This window comes from Cannabis sativa, chromosome 4, assembly GCF_029168945.1.
Source record: "Cannabis sativa cultivar Pink pepper isolate KNU-18-1 chromosome 4, ASM2916894v1, whole genome shotgun sequence".
Taxonomy (NCBI): Eukaryota; Viridiplantae; Streptophyta; class Magnoliopsida; order Rosales; family Cannabaceae; genus Cannabis; species Cannabis sativa.
Window position 1 is genome coordinate 37231880 of NC_083604.1, and position 11120 is coordinate 37242999.

Sequence of the window (11120 nt, forward strand, 5' to 3'; positions counted from 1 at the left end):
TTTAATGTTGCATGGTTCACATGATTTATTTCATGATTATATGTACATAATGTATAAATTCATCTGAAACCCTTTTCACATACTTGATCCTGTTTATTGTGCCGTCAACACATTGGAAAGTAAACATGACTATGTGAATAAAGTTTCCTAGATTTATCAGACACAGGGTTTTACTGATATGATAATCTACAACAAGAGTTTACTTGTATTTGGAGAAATACTATGTTCTTTCCAGAACATTGGTTAAAGTAAAGCTCAGGTTGGATGCATGGAGTATGCATCGGAAGGGACCGATATTGAACTTTGACTTAGATTTAATTAAACTTACCGTAGAATCTATTCAAGTCAATATCGCCAAGTTGATCCTAGATCAAATGATCTTAATCCTGTTATGATTAGGCTCAATCTTGAAAGGCTATTCGTGTTCTTTGATTTGTTATTTAAGCCTACTTTTAGGTCAGGGTGATACGTACATTTTGGGAACACGGTAGTGCAATTGAGTGGGAGCGCTAGCATAAACATGGAATCTATAGCTTCTATCTGGCGAATATTAAGCAAAGGATGATCACCTTCGAGCTTGACCAAACGAAAATCAATGGTGGAGATCTCATTTCACATAAGCTGAAATATCATTTATACGGGGTCAAGTGTTTTAAGGATAAAATACATAGTAGGGTGTTACAGTAATTTAATCCCTTTACTGTGTAGATCATTCATATAGAGGATAATTGATCAAATTAGGATTATAACAATGGATAACTAATGATGTGTCTATATGGTGGAACATATAGAGCATTCTATATACTGAGAGTGCAATTCTAAGTTCTATGCGTGGATTCAACGAAGAATTAATAAATTAGTGAATTTTAGTGCTAAATTCTTGATCTACTTATTGGAAGCTCGGTTATATAGACCCATGGTCCCCCCACTAGTTGAGATAATATTGCTTGTAAGACTCATGTAATTGGTTTTGATTAATCAATTATAATTCACAAATTAGACTATGTCTATTTGTGAATTTTTCACTAAGTAACGGCGAAATTGTAAAGAAAGAGTTTATATGGGCATATTTGTTAATTATGATACTTTGTATGGTTCAATTAATAAATATGATAAATGACAATATTATTTAATAATTATTTATAGTTATTAAATAGTTAGAATTGGCATTTAAATGGTTGAATTAGAAAATTGGCGTTTTTGAGAAAATCAGATGCAGAAAAGGTAAAACTGCAAAATTGCAAAAAGTGAGGCCCAAATCCACTAGTATAGGGCCAGCCACTTTTGTAGGCAATTTAAACTGATATTTTCATTATTTTAATGCCAAATAATTCAAACCTAACCCTAGTGGAATGCTATAAATAGATAGTGAAGGCTTCAGGAAAATTACACTTAAATTTTCTACTTTTTCATTCAGAAAAAACTGAGCCTTCTCTCTCCCTATCTTTGGCTGACCCTTCTCTTTCTCCTTCCCTCTTCAATTTCTAAAATCTTAGTGTATGAGTAGTGCCCACACACAGCAAGTGATACCTCAATCATAGTGAGGAAGATCGTGAAGAAAGATCATCAGCAAAGGAGTTTCAGCATCAAAGATTCAGAGAAAGAGATCCGCATTCGTATATTGATAATGCTCTGCTACAGAAAGGAATCAAGGGCTAGATATCTGAACGGAAGGAGTCATATTATTCCGCTGCACCCAATGTAAGGTTTCTTAAACTTTATATGTGTTTAATTTATCGTTTTAGAAAGTTCTTATTTAGGATGTTAATAAACATACTTATGAGTAGATCTAAGATCCTGGTAAAATAATTTCCAACAACTGGCCTCAGAGCCATGGTAATTGATTTACTTGCAAGAAATTTGGACTTTAAAACGATTGTTTGTATGTTCTTTGGATGGTATCATGTTGTATTGAGTGTTATTTGATGATTGATTGATGTTTGTAAATTTTCCTGAAAAATCATTGGGATTTTGTTTCTGGAATTATTTTTATTGGATAGTATGGAAAAAATTAAGCAAGTTAGCCTTTTACAGAACTCAATTTCAATTTTATTTGAATTAGTTATGAATTTTTGAAGATTTGAAAAAATCGGCATTTGTCGAAATTTTCATAACGATCGCGAAACTGTCCGTACAGTTCACAATTTTTTTGTTTTTCTTCGATTTTTCATGCTTTTTCATGGAATTAACTTCAGATTTTTGGTATAGTTTTGTATTTATACTATTACTATTCCTAATTCAATTCTAATTATCTTTTTGAATTAATTTAATATTTTTTAAATTTAATTCAAGATATTAGTGTAATTTGAATTTGAATAGAATTAGTATCTATCTTATTTTAAAATTTGATTATATCTTATCTTATTTTAAATTTAAAAATAAGATATTTATAATCATGTAATTTTTAAATGATATAACATATTTTGCTAATTTTTTAAATTTTGTTATTTTATTTATTTAAATTACATTTAAAATTTGAAAAAGATATTTATTTATCTTTTCTAATTTTTTATTTAATTTTTATTTATAAAATAACATTTAAAATTTAAAAGTAGTTAGCAAATTTTTGAAATGATGTTTAGGTTGGTTGAAACCTAATTTTTCAAAAATTGTAGGTTTAATTTTAAATTTAAATTTTTTAAAAATTTCGATTTTTTCAAATGTTTTTTTAAAATTTTCGAAATTTTTTTTTTATTATTTAATTAATTATTTTCGAAATTAATTATTTAATTTAAAATTAAATAAACCCTACATCCAACTATCCAGCTAACCTTGTTGCAGGAGTATGTGTTTTAGCTTATGTGTAAATTTTCAAAACCTATTATTACTTGATTGCAAATAGCCATGGTTACTTTTTGCCAGATCTAATGATCTGATGGCTCCCTTGGTCAAGATAATAATTTGTAACAGGTATATTTACAATCTTCTTTCATCTGTGTATGACCTAGCAACATGATAGGACTCATCCATAGTGTGCCTGTGTGAGCCTATGTGTTTAATTTTATTATAGATGCATATAGGTTGTTGTTGCTAAAATAAATTATCATAGTTCTTGATAGAATTTATTTAGGCCCATTTAGTTATTGGGCCTATTCAATTAATAACAGTTGTTCTTATTAAGGTTAAATTTCTCTCTTTTGGGCCTTGTGTGAGAGTTGGGAGCCATAGAAGTAGGTACGACATACTGAACCCAGCACCCCCTCACATGAACCACCCCAATTGTGAAGGCCCATTTGCCTGATTTGAACAACATAATTAATTAAACTAGTTTAACCTAATAAAATTGATTAGCAACATAATTAATTCCATTTATTTTGAAATTAATTTAAGAAAATTATAGTTTAAAGAATTTTTTATTCTAAGCTAAACTATATGTATATTTAATTAAATATAGAACTATAACCATCTAGATTCTTTCTGGAACTTAATTTAAATTTTTTATTAAATATTCTTATTTAAGTTGATATTTAGTTATCTACAACTAACCAACTTAAATCTGAATATCTTTTGAATTTCAAATTTCAAAATTAAGTTGAGGAATTTTAGGCATTGGTTATTAAGATTCTTTAGATATTTTTTAAGTTAATATCTTTTCGAATATTAACTTAAAATGGAATATTTTCAAATTAAGTGGTTACAACTTAATTTTTTATATTTAATTAAATTTAAATTTGAAAATATTTAAGTTCTAGTTTTTTCTAATACAACTTAAATTAGATATTTTTTCAAATTTTGTGGAAAAGATACTTAGTCAAATAAGATATTTTCTAGATAGTTATTTCTAGACTACTTATTATTTCTAATATTAAATAGGAAAATATTATACATTGTGAAATTAATTATTTAAATAATTAATTTTGGTACAATTTATTTTAAGTATATTTTTTCCTAGTATTAAACTAGAGATTAATAATTAAGCCTTCTCTACACTTAATTAGTTATTTCTTGAATTTAATACATTTAATTAATTTGAAAATTAAATATCTAAGTTGATTTTTATCATCATACTTCAATATTTCTTTTTCATGACATTTAATTAAATAGAAAATTATTTTTAGTTGAAATTTATTTTTTCAACTAAATTTAAATAATTTTCAAAATATATATTTTTCTTTATTTTATTAATCAATTTTCGAAATTGCATTTCTTAAATGCTAGAATTTCGAATTTTATCTTGAAAAATAGATTAAGTTGTAAATTAATTATTTATTTAATTAATTCTTGGATCAACTTAAATCAATGATTTTTTCATTTATTGATTAATTTAAAATAAATTGAATTAAAGTATATTATTAGAAATTGAATTAATTAGTCAAAGGAAAATCTAGATAGATGATATTTTTTGCTTGAAGTATTTTTCTAGTGTATTTAATTAAATAGAAAATTAATATTTAAGTTGATTTTCATCATCATACTTAAATATTTGAAATTTTTCTTATATATATTTAATTAAATAGGAAAATTATATTTTTTGTTGTAAATTAATTTTATTAATTAATTTTGGGCCAACACTAAATTAGAATAATTTTTTATTTTAACATGCATTTTCGAAAATTGTATTCTTAAATACTTTAATTTTTCGAAATGCAATATATATATTTATAGAAAATTAAATTTGAGTTGTAAATTAATTTATATTAATTTTGTACAACTTAAGTTGAATATTTTTCTAAATATTTATTGGAAATTATTACTAAGATGGAAATAATTCATGTTATTTTTTATATCCATCTAAGTAAAATTTATAAATATTAAATTAAAATTTATATTTAGAATTTTTCATTCTAAATTAGAAATTTTAAATAAATATATATTTAAAATAAATAAATTAAATTAAGAGAATCAAAGAAAATACAACTCACTTTAAATAATGAGCTTGATTATTATTAAGATATTCGATCTCCATTGTTGGTCCTACAAAAGTTAAATGTTTTCAATATAACCTCGAGACGCTAGACTTCGTCCCCCTATGGATGGTTATTCGTTGAACGCATTTAACACCGTAAGATTTCATTTGATAAGTGTTTTGTAAGTTTTCGTCTCTATTAGACTCTCCCCTACGGTGACTACTTAGAGATAAACTTATGAAACATGAAACAATGGTGGAAGCTCATAAAATGAGAATAACCTTGACTCTCGCCTACCGGGACAACGTTGGATTCTTATTTTGGTCGAATAAAGGTTGCTAGAATGGTTTCTATTTTAGATGAGCTGACAACTCTATTCAATAAATGATACTTTGACTCTCGCCTACCGGGACACTGTATCAGTTTGTTGAAAACATTGGAAATTATTTAGGATTGTATGTTTTAGTATTTTCACTAGTCATTCCTACTTGCTATATGTTTATAATTTCTGAATTGTGTATGAATTTATATTGAACCATGTTATTTTCTGTTATTAAGTTGTAGTTTAATTTCGAATCTTCATTGTTGGTCTAACATGTTTGTTTTTCTAATGAGATAAATCCCTAATGGATTTTTACCATTAGACATACATAATAGTGTAAGATCTCGAAAGATAAATATTGTATATGCAACATCTAGTTGTTCATCAATTGATGACACCTTAGACTAGTATTTTTACAATATGAAACAAGAAGATTACATAAATAAGATTACTTTGTCTTTCGCTAATCGAAGCATCGTTGGATTCTTATTTATAAATGAAATTATCCTAATTCCTCTTAGCTTATTCATTTCGAAATAGCTTTAAAAACATATCATTGGATGAATGGTCTATAAATCATTTCATGTCATTCTATATTTTCTCTTTAGAAATTAAATGACGCATATGATTATAATCCCGAAATTCTATTCCCAATTGATATAAATCCTCAATCTTAGAAATCTCCTGCTTGTATGGGCAAATCAGACTTAGAGTTAAATTATTAGTGGTGGTCCAAGATAGAATTACTCATTATATTTGGTATAAATTTAAGTCTTTGACTTTAATTTTAGATTCCAAATAGAAATTTTCTTATATTTCTAATTCCAGAATACAATACAGTTACACTTTCTCAAGTGTTTAATATCCATCTTCTATTAATGGATTAAAACTGTATGGAATATGAGTTAGGTATTCTGTGACCAGGATCCACTTGCAGTATTCTAAGAACTCTTTGATGTAACTAAACCTATGTCATCAATAGACACTACCATTTTTTTTAATCTATGGCATTTGTATCTTGTTCATAGTGGATTTGACAAGATCAATCTCTGCAAAGAGTTAATATGCCTATATCCACTGAAAGTAGTTCATCTCATTCGCAGATGGATGTACATTCAAGGGTGGATATGAGTTTTTTCGTTGTATTCTTAAAACGATAACTCTAGATTATACCTTTTAGCAAAGAAATTTGAAATGTTTGAAAAATTTCATTAATTTCTAGCAATGGTTAAAACCATTAAGGTAAGTGGTTAAAGATCTTGCGAACTGATAGGGGTGGAGAAATAGTTAGTAGATATGCAGTTCAAAGATCATTAAATTGATTTTTGAATTATATCCAAACTTACCTCCCCGAAATTTCGAGTTGCATGTTGATGATTAGTTACTAGTCGTTGCCTAAATCCTTCTATGGTAATACAATTTCAGAAAGATGTAATGGTTGGGTACTTAATGTAAATCATTACTAGATTCATGGATGACCTAATCAAGATCTTAAGAAAAGCTAGAACTGTTAACCATGGTTTGTTAGCTTTTCTAAGTGATTAGGGGTGGACCATCCCATTGTCAATAGATAAGAAAGTGTTTGTTCAAACAAATACTACTTTTCTAAGATAATGACTAAGTTTGAAAATAAGTAGCAAATAAAGGAGATATTTAATTCTTGATTCCAAAAGTGTTCTATCATCTTATTTGATATATGATGATCCCACTGCCTCTGTTGTCTTGTCACAACCGAAGAGATCAATACCATTTAGTTTTCTTAGACATAATTCACGGTACCTCGTCGTAGTGGGAGAGTTTCTAGGAACTCACCTTCTTATGACTTGGGAGACACTAGTGATTAAAATCCATTGTGAGTTTAAACAAGTAATGGATTGTCAAGATACGAAACTAAGAAGAAAAGTCAATAGAACTATGGTTTAATCCATTCACATGGAATAACCTAAAGTTTTCTATTACAAGGACATAAAAGGAAATTTTCGTTTATAAGTCCATTCAATAGACTTAACAAAACTTCATGTTCCTAGTATTATAGGTTTGAGTTTATCTAAACCTATGGCTTGTGGTATACCTGGTAATTACTTACTCTAATGAAAGCAACTTACTTTAGTAAGATGTTGAAGCATTTTCTTTCTAATGGCAATCTATAGAAGCTTCACAACTTCTTAGGTATAGATTTTATTTATCTAAGGAAAAGTCTTAACTATTCCAGAAAAGATAAAGCCATGAAAGAATTTCTTATATCAACAGTGAGAGGTCTTAGATATGCTTTTGTATGCCTTAGACCAGACACCTGCTGTTGAGTGGGAGTAATGAGTAGGTATCAGATTAATCCAGGAGACGAACATTGGAAGACAATCAAGTAAATCCTAAGATTAAGAAGAGGAACTATATGTTAGTCTATAAGAGTGTGTTTAAAACTCTTAGACTACACCACATCAGATTTCGAAATTTGCCTATGTGCTAGTAAATATTTCTGATAAGATGGTGGTTACTCTGGGGTGGAATAGTGATTTTGGAGAAGTGTAAAAACCTATCTGAAGTCTCTAGGTCTACTAGAGAGGGACTGAATGTTAAGGTTGCAGGAAAGGTACTTATTCAGTCTAAGGAAAGTTCTATATATCTTTGGCACCATTCCAAATTGCCTTAAACTACTAGTGTTAATTTCCTGATTAACCAAAAGTAGTTGCCAAAGGTATAGAATCCAGTATCCCAAGAGAGTAGACATATAGAGAGGAATTTCACATTATCAATGATTTTGTGATTAAAGGAAGAGTAATAGTGGAGAAAAGGTTGTGGTTAATTCAGCCTTTCAGATCCTATTACGAGGAGTTTACTACTACTACACTTGATTTGTATATCAAGGTGTTGAAATTATTTGAAACGCACTTTTTGTTTTATATTAGTGCAAGTGGGAGTTTGTTGGGTTTTATGCCCTAAATAAAACTCATTTCAATATAATCAGATTTACTTACTAATATAGATCAGAAATAACATTTAATGTTGCATGGTTCACATGATTTATTTCATGATTATATGTACATAATGTATAGATTCATCTGAAACCCTTTTCACATACTTGATCCTGTTTATTGTGCCGTCAACACATTGGAAAGTAAACATGACTATGTGAATAAAGTTTCCTAGATTTATCAGACACAGGGTTTTACTGATATGATAATCTACAACAAGAGTTTACGTGTATTTGGAGAAATACTATGTTCTTTCCAGAACATTGGTTAAAGTAAAACTCAGGTTGGAGGCATGGAGTATGCATCGGAAGGGACCGATATTGAACTTTGACTTAGATTTAATTAAACTTACCGTAGAATCTATTCAAGTCAATATCGCCAAGTTGATCCTAGATCAAATGATCTTAATCCTGTTATGATTAGGCTCAATCTTGAAAGGCTATTCGTGTTCTTTGATTTGTTAGTTAAGCCTACTTTTAGGTCAGGGTGATACGTACATTTTTGGAACACGGTAGTGCAATTGAGTGGGAGCGCTAGCATAGACATGGAATCTATAGCTTCTATCTGCCGAATAGTAAGCAAAGGATGATCACCTTCGAGCTTGACCAAACGAAAATAAATGGTGGAGATCTCATTTCACATAAGCTGAAATATCATTTATACGGGGTCAAGTGTTTTAAAAATAAAATACATAGTAGGGTGTTACGGTAATTTAATCCCTTTACTGTGTAGATCATTCATATAGAGGATAATTGATCAAATTAGGATTATAACAATGGATAACTAATGATGTGTCTATATGGTGGAACATATAGAGCATTCTATATACTGAGAGTGCAATTCTAAGTTCTATGCGTGGATTCAACGAAGAATTAATAAGTTAGTGAATTTTAGTGCTAAATTCTTGATCTACTTATTGGAAGCTCGGTTATATAGACCCATGGTCCCCCCACTAGTTGAGATAATATTGCTTGTAAGACTCATGTAATTGGTTTTGATTAATCAATTATAATTCACAAATTAGACTATGTCTATTTGTGAATTTTTCACTAAGTAAGGGCGAAATTGTAAAGAAAGAGTTTATAGGGGCATATTTGTTAATTATGATACTTTGTATGGTTCAATTAATAAATATGATAAATGACAATATTATTTAATAATTATTTATAGTTATTAAATAGTTAGAATTGGCATTTAAATGGTTGATTTAGAAAATTGGCGTTTTTGAGAAAATCAGATGCAGAAAAGGTAAAACTGCAAAATTGCAAAAAGTGAGGCCCAAATCCACTAGTATAGGGCCAGCCACTTTTGTAGGCAATTTAAACTGATATTTTCATTATTTTAATGCCAAATAATTCAAACCTAACCCTAGTGGAATGCTATAAATAGATATTGAAGGCTTCAGGAAAATTACACTTAAATTTTCTACTTTTTCATTCAGAAAAAACTGAGCCTTCTCTCTCCCTATCTTTGGCTGGCCCTTCTCTTTCTCCTTCCCTCTTCAATTTCGAAAATCTTAGTGTATGAGTAGTGCCCACACACAGCAAGTGATACCTCAATCATAGTGAGGAAGATCGTGAAGAAAGATCATCAGCAAAGGAGTTTCAGCATCAAAGATTCAGAGAAAGAGATCCAGATTCAGATATTGATAATGCTCTGCTACAGAAAGGAATCAAGGGCTAGATATCTGAACGGAAGGAGTCATATTATTCCGCTGCACCCAATGTAAGGTTTCTTAAACTTTATATGTGTTTAATTTATCGTTTTAGAAAGTTCTTATTTAGGATGTTAATAAACATACTTATGAGTAGATCTAAGATCCTGGTAAAATAATTTCCAACAGATGTACCCTTAACGGAGCTAACCTGAAGAACCAAAAGTTTGTTTGGACTGATCGGTGTGAGAAAAGTTTCCTGGAGTTAAAGCAACGCTTGATTACCACTCCTGTACTAACTCTTCCTTCAGATAAGGAAAAGCTTGTGGTATATTGTGATGCCTCGAGACAGGGTCTCGGTTGTGTGCTTATGCAGGCTGGGAGGGTAATAGCTTATGCTTCTCGGCAGTTAAAGGAGTACGAGCAAAGGTACCCTACTCACGATTTAGAACTCGCAGCAGTGGTATTTGCGCTAAAAATTTGGCGGCATTACCTTTATGGCGAGAAATGTGAGATATACACTGATCATAAAAGTCTGAAATACTTCTTCACCCAGAAGGACTTGAATATGAGACAAAGACGTTGGCTAGAATTGGTGAAGGATTATGATTGTGAGATCCTTTATCATCCTGGTAAGGCCAATGTGGTTGCTGACACTTTGAGTAGAAAAGGTCAGAGTCAGTTGAGTACTATGAAGCGAATCTCCCGACAGTTAGCAAATGAAATGACTCGAGCTCAGATTGAGTTGGTTGTGGGGCAATTGGCTAATATTACGCTGAAATCCACTCTTTTAGAGATAATTAAAGAAGCACAAAAGCAAGATTCGGAGTTGATAAAAACCCGAGCTAGGGTTTCGGCTGGGAAGGCTAGTGACTTCTCAATAGATGAAACAGGAATGTTGAGATTTGGGAATCGAATTTCTGTGCCCGTGGATGAGAACATCAAGAAAGAGATCATGGATGAGTCTCACACGACTCCTTATTCAAATCATCCAGGGTCGACAAAGATGTATCAAGACCTGAAAGCCATGTTCTGGTGGCCAGGCATGAAAAACGACATCGCTGAATATGTTGCAAAGTGCCTTACGTGTCAGCAAGTGAAAGGTGAGCACCAGCGACCTGCAGGGTTGCTGCAACCACTGAATATACCATAATGGAAATGGGAAGATATTGCTATGGACTTCGTGGTAGGTATGCCTAGAACCACGGGACAATTTGACTCTGTGTGGGTCATAGTGGACAGGTTTACAAAGTCTGCTCACTTTTTACCTGTTCGGACGAATTTCTCCATTGACCAGTATGTTGAGTTGTATGTCAGAGAAATTC